Source organism: Pteropus alecto, unplaced genomic scaffold (assembly GCF_000325575.1).
Source record: "Pteropus alecto unplaced genomic scaffold, ASM32557v1 scaffold131, whole genome shotgun sequence".
NCBI lineage: Eukaryota > Metazoa > Chordata > Mammalia > Chiroptera > Pteropodidae > Pteropus > Pteropus alecto.
In genome coordinates this window covers 2,350,201-2,362,840 of record NW_006434709.1, presented here as the reverse complement: position 1 = coordinate 2,362,840, position 12,640 = coordinate 2,350,201, and the positions used below count along the sequence as shown (strand labels likewise).

Here is a 12,640-nt window from a genome sequence, read left to right as displayed (position 1 = left end):
GAAAATTAGAAATCAATAACTACAGTGTTAACTAATTACCCTCCCCTGCCATTCTATTTTTCTTTGTCTATTCTGCTATTCACTTTCTTTAAAAAACCTTCTTGGTTCACCTCTTGTTTTGGTGGAACACACTATCTGAAAGCTTCTTAAGAAAAGATATGTGGAAGATAATTTTTTTAAATCTTGTAGGTCTGACTATATTTTTATTTACTCCTACACTTGACCAATAGTTTAGATGGGTCTGAGGATTTATGTTGGAAGTAATTTTCCCTCAGAGTTATAAAGGCATTATTACATTGTTTTCCAGTCCATGTGTTGCTATGGAGAAATCTGATACCATCCTGAACCTTGAGACTTTGTATGAAACCTCATTTTCCCCTCCGGGTGTTTGTAACGTATTCCCTGTATCCTTAGTCTTCTGAAATTCATATTGTTTCATATAGATCTTCAATTTTAGTATAGTTCCCCTAGCCTTGTGTGGTAGATTAAAGAGGGTGGCAATTTTCTTTGTTAGTAACCCCCCCAACCCCCTTTCAGGGATGAAGCATAACTGTCCTTCCCCTGAATCTGGACTGGCCTTAGTGATTTACATGATCTATGGAATGCAACAGAAATAACATTCAGGGGCTTCCAAGCCTAAATAATAAGACCAGTAACTTCGTCCTGGATCTCTTGGAGTATACTTTGTGGAAGCCCTGAGACTTCATGTAGGAAGTCTGACTTCCTTGAGACTGCCAGGTGGAGGGAGCACGCAGAAGTGCACTGGTCAACAGTGCCAGCTGAGGCCAGCCTTCCAACCACCCTTGCCAGGGTGCCAGATGTGTGAGTGAATCCTCCTGACTGGCCCATCTCCCAGCTGAATACCACCAAGTGACCTTTGTTGATGCCACATGGAAGAGAACAATTGCCCAGTTAACCTCTGTCCAAATTCAGCCCCTCAAAATCATGAGACAATAAAATAGTCAATGTTTTAAGTCACTAAGTTTTGGGATAGTTTGTTAGAGGTAGATAACCAGAACATTTTCATACCTGGAATGTCTCAGGTATGAAATATTCTGGAAACTGTCTGCGTTAATCCCTGCAGAGAATGTTTCCAAAATTCCACCCAAACAGATAACCAGAACATTTTCATACCTGGAATGTCTCATGCTGGAAACCGTCTGCGTTAATCCCTCCAGAGAATGTTTCCAAAATTCCACCCAAATGGGAGAGGGGCCGTGCATTTTGGGAAGGGGATGGAGGACTCTGCTTCCTGCACAGACTTACAAAAAATCCTCCAGTTTTTAATATTAACTATATACCCCCTTTCAGAAGTACGTGGTGCAACAAATTCCTGAGTATCTTGAGAAATTCTACAATATCATGTTGCTTCTCAGCTTTCCCGATTTTTATCTTAAGAGTCAGTTTTCCCAGGCCTGCAAAGTTCATTACCACCTGTCTATTTGCTTTCTGGTTTCCAGAGTTTTGTTATTTTTCCTGTCTTGTTCCCTTGTCCTTATGAGATTAAAAACAAAACTTATGTTGTTTTAGTTGGATTTCCAGAGGGAGCTGAGGCAAATGCATGTGTTCATTTTGCTATCTTTAATTTAAAGATTCCTTTAAGTCTTTCATTTCAACAATTAAATTAATTTTAAAAACACTCTGTCTTAGATCTATTTCCTCTAAGCAGAGCCTAAGGTAGGGATTCTTGTGTAAATTTAGTGAGGGAATATTCTCAGGAGAAACCTCCCAGAGGAGTAGCACAGAAGAGGAAGCAGGGCAAAGATATGGTTTCTGCTGAAATTTAGCCTCAGACTAAGCCCTTTGGAACTCTGAAATAGGAAGAGAATCGCAGGTTTATTCCTGGCCTTTTGTACCCCATTTAAGTTAGTTTCTGACTGAGGCTCCCCAACCTGGTCTGGGGGAAGTTATGGGCCAAAGGGGGCAGCTGCAAGCTGGGTGCATCTACGTAGTAAAGATGATCTTGTCAGGGGTGTTAAGAGTATTTTTAAAGGGATGCAATAGTCTCTCTAATCTCTCTGAGGAAATAAGTTATCTGTATTTAATTCTTTTTCTGTTTGCCTTGTTAATTTTGCTTTCTCCTTAGTTCATACACTGGAGCTCAGAAACTTTCAAGGTTTCAAGAGGAGGAAAGGGGCAAAACCAGGTCTAGAATCAATATCAGTCTGATTCTTGCTTTTAATTATGTCATACCACCTCCTTCAGCTACAGCTGAATGAAATCATTTAATGTTACCTCTCCGGCTTTCAGGGTGCTAATAGCCACTTGGATTTGGTTTGTTGGAGAGCAAACACACTCCCTAAAGCTACCTACCCTTGGTTAAATAAAATCATAATTTGCTTGTAGTCTCAACAGATTCAGTCTGCAAGCGTTTACTGAGCACCTACTATGTGCCAGAAACAGTACTGAGCATGGGAGCAAAGACCACCTAGACTCAGCTGGTGCCTTTAAGAGGCTTATGCGCAGTCAGGGAAGCAGTAATGTAAGTTTTAATGTGCAAGAGGAAAACGCAATGTGCCATTCTGATGTGACTTTCCATTTTGCCGGCCACAGCTCGGTTGAGCTCTGACGCTGAGAGAAAAGTGCAATTTCCCGGGGAGGAAGCTTTGACTCGCGGCGAGACTCAGACTCCCGCGCGGACCTGGGCGCCGCGGGCAAGGGGCGGAGCGGGACGGGAGAGGCCGGGGGCTGGGACCTCCGTGGGCATGGGGGCGCCCGGGCACCTGAGACCCAGAAAGTAGAGGGGTTCCGACTCTGTGGGGCAGGAGCGAGGCGGGCTGGGTGATCCCCGCGACCTGAGAGCCGGACTCGCAGCCGCCGGGGCGCGGGCACGTGCGGTGCCGCCCCGGTTTTTTGCGGCCCCCACGGGCGCCGAGCACCGCGGTCCCGGCCCCCGCTCCAGGTGAGCCTCGCCCCGCAAGACTTTTCCGGTCTCGTGGGCAGAGGGACGACCAGGAACTCGGGCTCAGTCTCCACCCCGAAGTGGGGCGGGTCCGCCCGGGATAAGACCCGGTGTTCGGCCCGGACGAGGGTGTGACCTCCGTGGCCGCCGAGGACGACCGCAGTTCCGTCTCGGCACGAACGGTAAGGGGGCCCCGGGCGCGCGGTCCTGGCTTCGGGAATCCGGTCGGGCAGCCCCGGAGGCCTCGCGCAACCTGCTCCGCGCCCTGAGTGGGGGTTCTCGCCGCCGGCCTGCGGGCGTGGCCCGGGCAGCGCGGGGTGGAGCGGGAGGCCGCGGGCCGGCGCTCGCTGCGGCTCCGGGTGGACAGGAGGGAGGCAGACGTGGCCTTTATCCAGAAGGACCTCCGGAGCAGTTTATACAGCTCAGGATTCCAGTTAGAGACCATAGCTGTTCTTTAATGAGTTCATGTGCCAAGCACTGTGCTGGGTTGGGGCGTTAAAAACAAAGGATTGAGTTAATATTCCCTGGAGCCGGCTCAGTCCAACACCCAAGTTTTACTTCGTAATTCTTTCCTTGTTCTTTTTAAGAAACGTACTCCTTCTCCTGATTTCTTACCCCTTTTCTCCTTTTTTGAATATCTAATGCCAACAGCACGGAACCTGACACATGGGAATCTGTGTCACTTGCCAGTGGCTCAGCCTCATTCTTTTGTCATGGCTTTGACCAGCTGGAGACTTGGGAACCAAAGAGATTATTGCTTTTTAACAATTTGCCCATCTTTAAGTGCTCCTTAAGTTGATGCGAGTTTTTTATCTGGAGCCTGTGGGTCCAAAGTAACCCACACCTTTCATGAATAGTGGGCATCTGCTTTCTACAGCTTCACAGTGAGAAGAATAAATAGAAGAATAAATAGAAGAATAAACCCCCTCTTGCAAATGATCCCCCATTGCCTATCAATTCTAGAACCCTCCACCTCCTCCTTACAATGCAGGTAACTCTATTGACAGCCAAGCCCTAGCTCTTTAGTTGCCAGGGAATTCTCAGACAACAGAAGGGTAGAAGAGCAAATAGGAGAGGAAGGGGGCAGGAATGAGAAATGGGTAACCATAGCCTAGCCATCCAAGACCTGCTTACTTCTCAGAGCCCTATCTAACCAGGGCCAGAGTCCCTACATTCTGCTAGGCTTAGGTGTCTGATGCTTCAGGGACACACACACACATACACGAGCATGCACAAACACAACTACTGAATCAAGGCTGTCTATGCATTTCCCTCCTAGATGTTCTTGCATTTGTTAGAGATCATTTTTCTCTGGAAGAAATTTCGAGTGTAACATGGACAGTCAGTTCTGACCATGCCAGCTTCCCTGACCATACCTAGACTTGTGTCTTGTGGCCTGTTTCTTTGCTTATGTCTAGCTACTTGTTTGTTTTCCCCATCTTGCTCATCTGCTTGTAGACTAAGCTTGCTCTCCTCCAAGGGGGATGGAGGTGAGTGGCAGGTACTATGGATGGTAGGTGGTATGCCAGGGAGTACCTGAAGCTTCAGAATAAATATGCTGGGGGAGAGGATTCGTTTTTGGGGTGTCAGTTTCACCCAAATATTTGAGTATAAAACACTTTTTATGTAATCACAGATATATTTTAGAATAGAATTCAAACTTTATATATCTTGTCAATATAAAACAAGAAACTTAAAAAAAAATGTTTTGTAGGGGCTCTGGGCTGTGTTTTGGCCCAAATCGAACCCATTAGGGTTTGCTTTCACTGAAATTAGGGCTACTTATGAAGGCAGTTTGATAAGTGTTCCAATGTTCTCCCTGGAGGGACTGAATAACAGCCATCCTAGGTTACGCATCTAATCTTTATTTCAACCTGAGGTAGGGTTATTAATCTTGTTTTACAGGTGAGGATCCCAAGGCTCCAAGTTGTGGTCCTTGGTCAAGGTCAGACCACCTGTAAGCTGTTTAGTCTCTCTGCTCCACTGTGGCAGCATCAGTGCTTGGTTCATAGTGATTTGAGGATTGATTTGTGGCTTCCTGGCTTATTACCTAAATCTTGACCAAACATTTCTCTTCCTCTTTAATTTTCTTCTTGTCAAGCTGACATGTGAGAGAGGGTTGAAAGAACTGGAGCTGTTTCGACTACGGAAGGTAGATTGAGGTGGGTGTGGGAACATATGTTAACAGCCCTAAATGATTGAAGGGCTTGGCTTGTGGATGAGGGAATCAACTCACTTTTTGTGGTACTGGGCAGAGGTGGGTAGGAGTTTTTTGAATGGTAGCTTCTAGTTGAAATTAAGGAAGTGACTTTTGAAACCTGTAGGCTGGGTGGGCTTGGAGTTTGCAAGAGCTCTTTCACCAGAGGTATGTAGGCAGATCCCTTTTGATGGAGCTGTGAAGGGTAAAAGGCTAAACTTAGATGACATCTAAAGTCATAGTTTCCAAATTTCAGGTACTTTCTCCAGGAAGCTTGCACAACATGCCGATTTTTTGCCCCACAACCAAAAATTCATGTCTGGAATGATAGGTTAGGACACAGAAACATGCATATTTTATAGGCTTCCTAGATCATTGTAATTCAGGTGTTTCTTTACCTTGAAACTTTATGTGTATGCTTGATAAATAAAACATTAACAAAAACATATAGGACTTATGGGAATTTAGGCCTATTGTTATGCTATAAACTCTAGGTAATGTGGTAAATGCTGAAATTGTCCCCATTCTCAAGCTCTTTATTATACTCATGGCATCACATTCATCCCATAGTTTTATAGTTCTTAACAGCTCTAGACCAATATGGAGCTCCAACAAAAGATTTTTTTGTTTGTTTTTAAACTTAATTGAAACCGAGTTGGATTACTATATTAAGATTAATTTCCCTAAGATAAATAAGTACTGGGGATGTAATGTATAGTATGCTGATTGTAGTTAACACTGCTGTATGATGCACAGAAAAGATGTTAAGAGTGTAAATCCTAAGAGTTCTCTTCATGAGGAGAAACATTTTTTTTCCTTTTTTCCTTTTTATTATATCTATGAGATGATTCATGTTAGCAGAACATATTGTGGTAGTCATTTCACCATATATGGAACTTAAGCAAATAAAAATAATTTTCCTAGGGATTTAGGATTTCTCTTTAAGGCCTATTGTTGGTTTTATGGGGGTGACTTGTTAGCGTTCAGCTCTGTTTGGACTGGACTGAGAGCTTTTACCATGGAACCCGAACCACCACCTCTAGAGAATTCTTTTTAAGGGTTCAAGACATTTGAGGTCAGTAAATTGTCATAATTGCTTCTTGGTTCGGACCGCTAAACATAAAAACCATAGTGAATGTTTTATCCGTAATCAGCAGTAGAGATAAATTGCAGCTAAAGGCCAAAATGTAAATTACTCTGAAAAAGACCTTTAATGTTCCCCCTCAACACCATTAACCCTTGAAGGCCTAGTATAATACAACACAAGCAGCCTGACTTGTAACAGAGCAGGAAGTCCCATGAATGGCCAGTCAATCACTATAGATTCAAAACTCTGATTTAAGGCACTCACCTTCCCCTCTTCTAAGAAGTAACAGTAAGTTATTATCAGAAGCCAATGGAGAGGGGCCCCGTGGTGAGTGAGAGCAAGGTCCCTGCCTATGTGTAATTGAGCCATCTCCCCTGGAGAAAGTCCTTTGCAGATACAAGCCCAGTGGTATAATAAGCCCCCAGCATCCTCCCTCTCACTACTCACCAAGAAGGCGTTTTGTGGGTCCTGCTTAGCATCAGCTTTTGGTACTGTTATTTTTTGATGCTGTATAAGGACTTGCTGACAAAGCGGTTCTCATTCTTGTTAGTGTCACAGTCCCCTTTGAGAATCTAATTAAAGTCACGAATCCTATCTCAAGAAAAATAAACACACATTAACATTTTTCATGGTTACAAGAGTTTATGGATAGCCATCTAAACCCAACCATGGACACTTAGCAGTTATGTAGTTTCATGTTAAGAATTGCTCTGAAATTGAGCAATGTTTGTCAAAATAAAAGAATGCCTTTGTTTGTTTACCTTTGTTCCAGCGATTTGAATTCTAGGAATTTATTCCAAAGATATGTGTAGACATCTGTGTAGAGACCTGTGTATAAGGATATGTACACTGCAGCTTTGTTTGTAGCAGCAAACGGTTATAAATGACCTAAATATCTATCAGTAAGGGACTGATGAAATTATAGAATATCTATGAAGTGCAATATTATGCAGCTCTTAAAAAGTGATGCGGATTGATAGGAATAGATATAGGATGACATCCAAGATACATTTTTTTTTTAAAAAAGCAAAATATTGGTTTGCTTGGGTTGGTACCATTTCTGTATATAATGATGGAGGCCATCTGTATTCTTATATGTTTGTTACTGCATTAAATACTTATGAGAGGATACACAGGAAAATTACGACAATCGTTGCCATGGGGTTGGGGGTGATGTTCTTATAGATATATAAGGTATCTAGTGTATACTTTTTTTGTACTGTTTGAATATTTTTGTCATGTATTATCAGTTTTTTAAAAATAGAGTTACAGATATCACCTGCCCATTTTAATATTGTGAAGAGGAAAAATGAAACAGATTAAGAATGTATAATTATCAAATTTTCCAACCTTAAAATTAATATATGATCATATACTTCATTTGAATACAAAGAGCTAACATGCAGTTATTCCAATGAGATGAAGTAGCAAACACTCATTCTTGTCATACATTTCAATTTGATTATTTACTCATTTGGCTAAACTTCAAGCTGGTTCCCAAAAGAACATAAGGCACTTTGAATTGCATGGTGGTGAGAGCTCTGTATTTAAATGATCTGATCGGTTTCACATGTCCTTAGCAGCAGAAGCAAAGAGAGGAGGTAGATGGAATAAGTCACAGCCTGTAGACTAGATAGACCTGCTAGGGCAGGGCCCTTTGTCAGGGGAAATTCCAGCACTGATATCAGGTCATGGAGCACTGAGGGACCTGGCCTTAGCTCAGAGCTGAACCCCCACTTTAGCCAGACTGTGCCTTAGTCTGTGAGGGCTCTGCCTCTCTGTGTGCTGGAACCTTTGTACTGCAGGTATTAATAGCGAATGTTCACCAAGTGTTTCTATGAGCCTGACTCTGTGCCAAATACCTGGAAAGTTATTTTGTTAAAATTCCACCCATTTTAGGTGGATGCTACTTGTATCATCCCCATTGTACAGATGAGGAAACTGAGGCACAAAAAAGTTGAGGAATTTGCTGAAGGTCACATATTAGCAAGTGAGAGAGCCAGGATTTGAATTTGGCAGTCTGGTTCTGTATCCTGTGCTACTTTGTAAATAATATATAACGGGTTAAAGTAGGGAGTCAGCCAGAAAAGGCAGGGCTGAGAGATTAAGCTGACTATGGGGCTGGACTCTTTAATAGGGGAAGAGTAGAGTCTATGTCCAAGATGAACTTGATGTTGACCTGGGTCATTCTGAATATTCAGGAGGTCCTGGCTGATAGGTGAGGATTGAAGGGCAGATTGGAGAGTGGAACTGGACAGTGTGGTCATGATTCTGGTAGCCCATCCCTGTGGAAGCAATATTTGGGGTGGCATCTAAAGGCAGGAGAGGCTGCTGGGCTATTTGGGGACTGATCTTCAAAAGCTAGGCAGGGTGTCAGTGGTCCTTGCCTCTGGGCCCCACCCAACATTTATTCAAGCTCTAGTCTAGCATCCCAAAATCTGTCGTATTTCTAAACTCTCCCCAGGTGATTTTTGTGTACACTAAGGTTGAGAACTTTTCCCAGATACCATGCTAGGCATTTGCAGTCTGTATTAACCAGGATCTTGTTGAAGTCATAGATCCAGACACAGTGTCCTGAGGACATCCAAGGCCTGAAGAAAGGGAGAAGTTGGCAGTCTGATGCTTGTCTTTTTACTTTGGAGGAAATTCTTTCTCTAAGCCTTTTGGCAAGTTTGTCTTTATTTCTCATTGACCAGAAGTGGATCACATGACCACTCAGAAACCAAGGGTGGCAACTGGAAGGAATTTGCCTTAGAACAGTTATTTCCTCCTGGGGTGAGTCCCGACTTCCTCGTTTTCTAAACCTAGTCCCTAAAGTCGTGAAGGTTCTCCTAATGAGGAAGGAGGGTGTAATGGGGGCTGTATGTTATTGCTAATGCTTGCAGAAATCCCAGCTCTATAGTTACTACTATCTCAATTTTATGCCAGAATAAACTAGCCCTCATAGGTGGGATTAAATCTGGAGGGCAGATTAGGGACTGGAATTCTGCCCTTTGTTCTGCCTCCTCCAGGGCTGAATGATCTCCTCTACTGCCTGAGCCAGCAGCACCCACATATGGGAGGAGAATTGAATTTGGAGTTTCATAGGCATTGGGAAATAACAGATCAGGCCTACCAGGAGTGATGTACGATTGCTGTAGATAGTTTTGAGAACTCTACTGTTTAAATAATCTTTGGCAAATACATTTCCTGAGTCATGTTTGTGCAGATATTTTTTAAAGTGTTAATGTTATCCCCCCCCCACCATTAATATAATTCCTTCTGTTTTTGTTTTTTCGTTTTTGTTTTTTTTCCATTCCCTCATAGTTGATGTAAGATCATGAATGGGAATCAACACTTGTGAAGTACCCATGGAGGTGGTTTGGGAGCCTTTTTAGGCATCAGTAGTTGGAATCTAGAATCATCACTACAGAGCGGTGGTTCTCAATTTGAGAATGTATCAGAATCACTTGAAAGGTTCTTAAAAACCAAATTGTTGGGCCCCAGCCCCAGAGTTGTAGATTCTTTGGATCTGGGGTTGGGCAGGAGAATCTGTGCTTTTAACAAGTTCCCAGTGATGGTGTTGGTCAGGGAACCACTTTCTCAACCACTGAGTTGTGTGAACTTCTTTTAGGTTGAAATACTGGCCTGCATTTACTGAAAAGATGAACATAATGAGATTTTAATCTGCACACAGCATATTCTGTCCTTTCCAGGTTCTTTGTGTTTCCTGTTAAAGGCACATGGGGCCTCCCGACCAGGGCTGTGCTTTGAGTGGACTGGATTCTCTGGTCTGCTGCACTCCCGGGAATCGGCCAGGCTTATTCCTCGGAAGTGAGAAGGTGGAGGGATAGCCACACACCCTCCCTCCAGGCCAACCTTGGTTGTCTGGGCACCAAAGGTGGCCCTAAATGTTGGTCTTAAAACCCCACTTTCACCTTAAAGAATGAAATTCTGATACATGCTCAAACGTAGATGAACCTTGAGAACATGATGCTAAGTGAAGTAATCCAGACACAGAAGGACAAATATCTGATTCCACTGATAAGTGGTATCTAGCATAGTCAAATTCATAGAGACATGAAGTAGAATGATGGGGGACAGGGTGAGAGAGAAATGGGGAGTCAGTGTTTAATGGGTTCAGAGTTTCTGTTTGGGAAGATGGAAAAGTTCTGGGAATGGATAGTGGTGATGGTCGCATGACTTTTTTTTTTTTTTTTTGAGTTAGCAGGTTGATTCTTTTTTTTTAAGTTAAGCTTATTGGGGTAACACTGGTTAATACATGTATATAATTTTCAGGTGTACATTATAATTTGACATCTGTATATTCTATTATGTATTTACCACCCAAAGTCCAGTTTCCTTCAGCTACCATATATTTGATCCCCTTTACCCACTTCACCCTCCCCCTACCCCTTTCTATATTTGACCCCCTTTACCCTGTCTATCTCCCCCCTCCTTCCCCACCCTGTACCCTCTGGTAACTACTAGTCTATAGTCCATGTCTATCGTGTGACATTTTAAATGCAATTAGTGCCACTGAATTGTACACTTTAAAAATGGTTAAAATGGTAAATTTTGTTATGTGGATTTTACTGGTTAAATTATGCTTTCTTTACTGTTCTGTCTCCCAGTGGTATGCTGGAGCATCCTTTGCATTCTTGTATCAGCCCAATAGAGCCGATTGTTACATTTTCAGGGTTTTTGTCAGCTGATTGTTAAATATAGCTATTATTTAAAATTATATTATATGAATTTAGGAGTAAATAAATTAAGATGTAAATATTTATAAATATTACATTTAACTCATTACTTCCTAATTATTTTACTCCCATTTGCTATTATATATATGTTCTTGAGGTTATTTATGTCTGTTATGTCTGTGTGGGGGAAATACTATAAAGTAGTGTACTCCTGCCTGTCTATTCCTAACTCCAGGTTCAGTGACATTACTGTGGTAACTTGAAAGCAGTCATGTTGGAAATATTTACACCAAAGAAATGGCTATGAATCAGGGTTTTCTTTTCTCGGAGAGGCAGCGTTAAATTTATCAGCACACCTTTGGTCTTACTGTGTCTTATTGGTGGGGCAGGTGCGAGTAATTCTGTACCAGTGAAGCCCCAGCTATTGGGATCTTCTAGCAAAACCTTCTTTAATTGAATTCTAGCACTTCTAAATAGCCCTGCCTGGGGTGTTTTTGCAGTGCCTAAAAAAGAAGAGGTAGTGGCTAAGTTTACTAGGTGGGAAACAAGATGAGTCAGGTAGTAAAAGAGTTACTTTAACCTCCTGGGGCAAGAGTGTCCTCAACTGGAACATGAAAGGGGTGGGAGAAAAAGTAGTAGAAATTAAGTTCACTATTGTAGCAATGGGAAAGAGATTTTTTTAAAAAGTTTTTATTATGGACATTTTCCAACATACTCCCAAGTAGAGAATAACAAAATGAACCCCCGTATGCCTGTTCATCACCCTGCTCAACAATGATCAACATTTCACCAAAAAAGATTTTTTCTAACTGTTAGAGTAATAAGAGGGAAGAGTACAAAGGAAAAATTGGGTAAGTATGATTTAAAATTTTTCTTCCAAATATTTACTGTACTAAAAAGAGAACATTAAATTAGAAAAATACTTAATAAATTTTAGGTATAAAATTAAATTTTATAATATATGCATAATTTCTGTAAATATTAGTAAAGCACCAAGATCTTAAAAATGAGCAAAAAATGCAAACAGATCATTCACAAAAAAAGTTACAAGTAGGAAAAAAAGAGAAAGATTCACTATTACTGTTAATTTGAAAAAGCAAGTTAAACCAATAATAATGTTCAATATTATACCTAAATATTAAATCATGAATAAATAAAGCAAGCAAGCATGCTTATGGCTGTCTGGGTTTTGGATATCCTTATAAATTTGGAGGACACCTGGAAATATTCATAATCATCAGATATCACAAGGAATAGGTCAAAAGAAGAATAAAATATCTACAAAAGTAATTACTACAAAGACTGTTGTCATAGTATAAAAAAACTGAACAGATAGTAAGGATATTAAATAAATTATATCATTATGATGGAAGAGTATAAAATTACTAAAATGATAAATATGGTGATTGCATGGAATATGGAAAATTAAGAGGAGAAAGTAGAACACAAAATTATCTACATACTGTGATCTCAACTGTGTTAAAAGATTGGAACAAACAAAATGAAATAAATGGTAAGTTTATTGTTTTAAAATGTCCTTTTCAGTGCTTAACGTTGATTTAATAATTTACACAATAAAATGAAAGGGGAAAATAGATGGTAGCTAAAGTCTCTAAAATTCTGTGAAAGTTCATCTTTTCCGTTTGTAGGCAGTAGACAGATCCATAATTTCCAGCATTACAGTGGAAATTCTGTCTCTACCCGTGTTCCACTGCTCGGTTTGAGAAAGAAGTTTATCAGATCATCCAGGCAACTTAAATAAACAGCTAGAG

At 41.4% G+C, this 12,640-nt stretch overlaps 1 protein-coding gene across 3 annotated transcripts in view; it reads left to right on the top strand.

The window, feature by feature from the left end:
- The first annotated feature begins 2,892 nt into the window (after nucleotides 1–2,892).
- ANXA4 (annexin A4) overlaps nucleotides 2,893–12,640 on the top strand; it is a 54,127-nt gene continuing 44,379 nt past the window's right edge. Inside the window, exon 1 of one of the 3 annotated variants that reach the window (XM_025045144.1) lies at nucleotides 2,893–3,084. The gene's annotated coding sequence lies outside the window, so the exon portion shown is untranslated. The remainder of the gene's footprint in view (nucleotides 3,085–12,640) is intronic. The other 2 variants (XM_015587634.2, XM_006909520.3) reach the window with 2 other exon arrangements.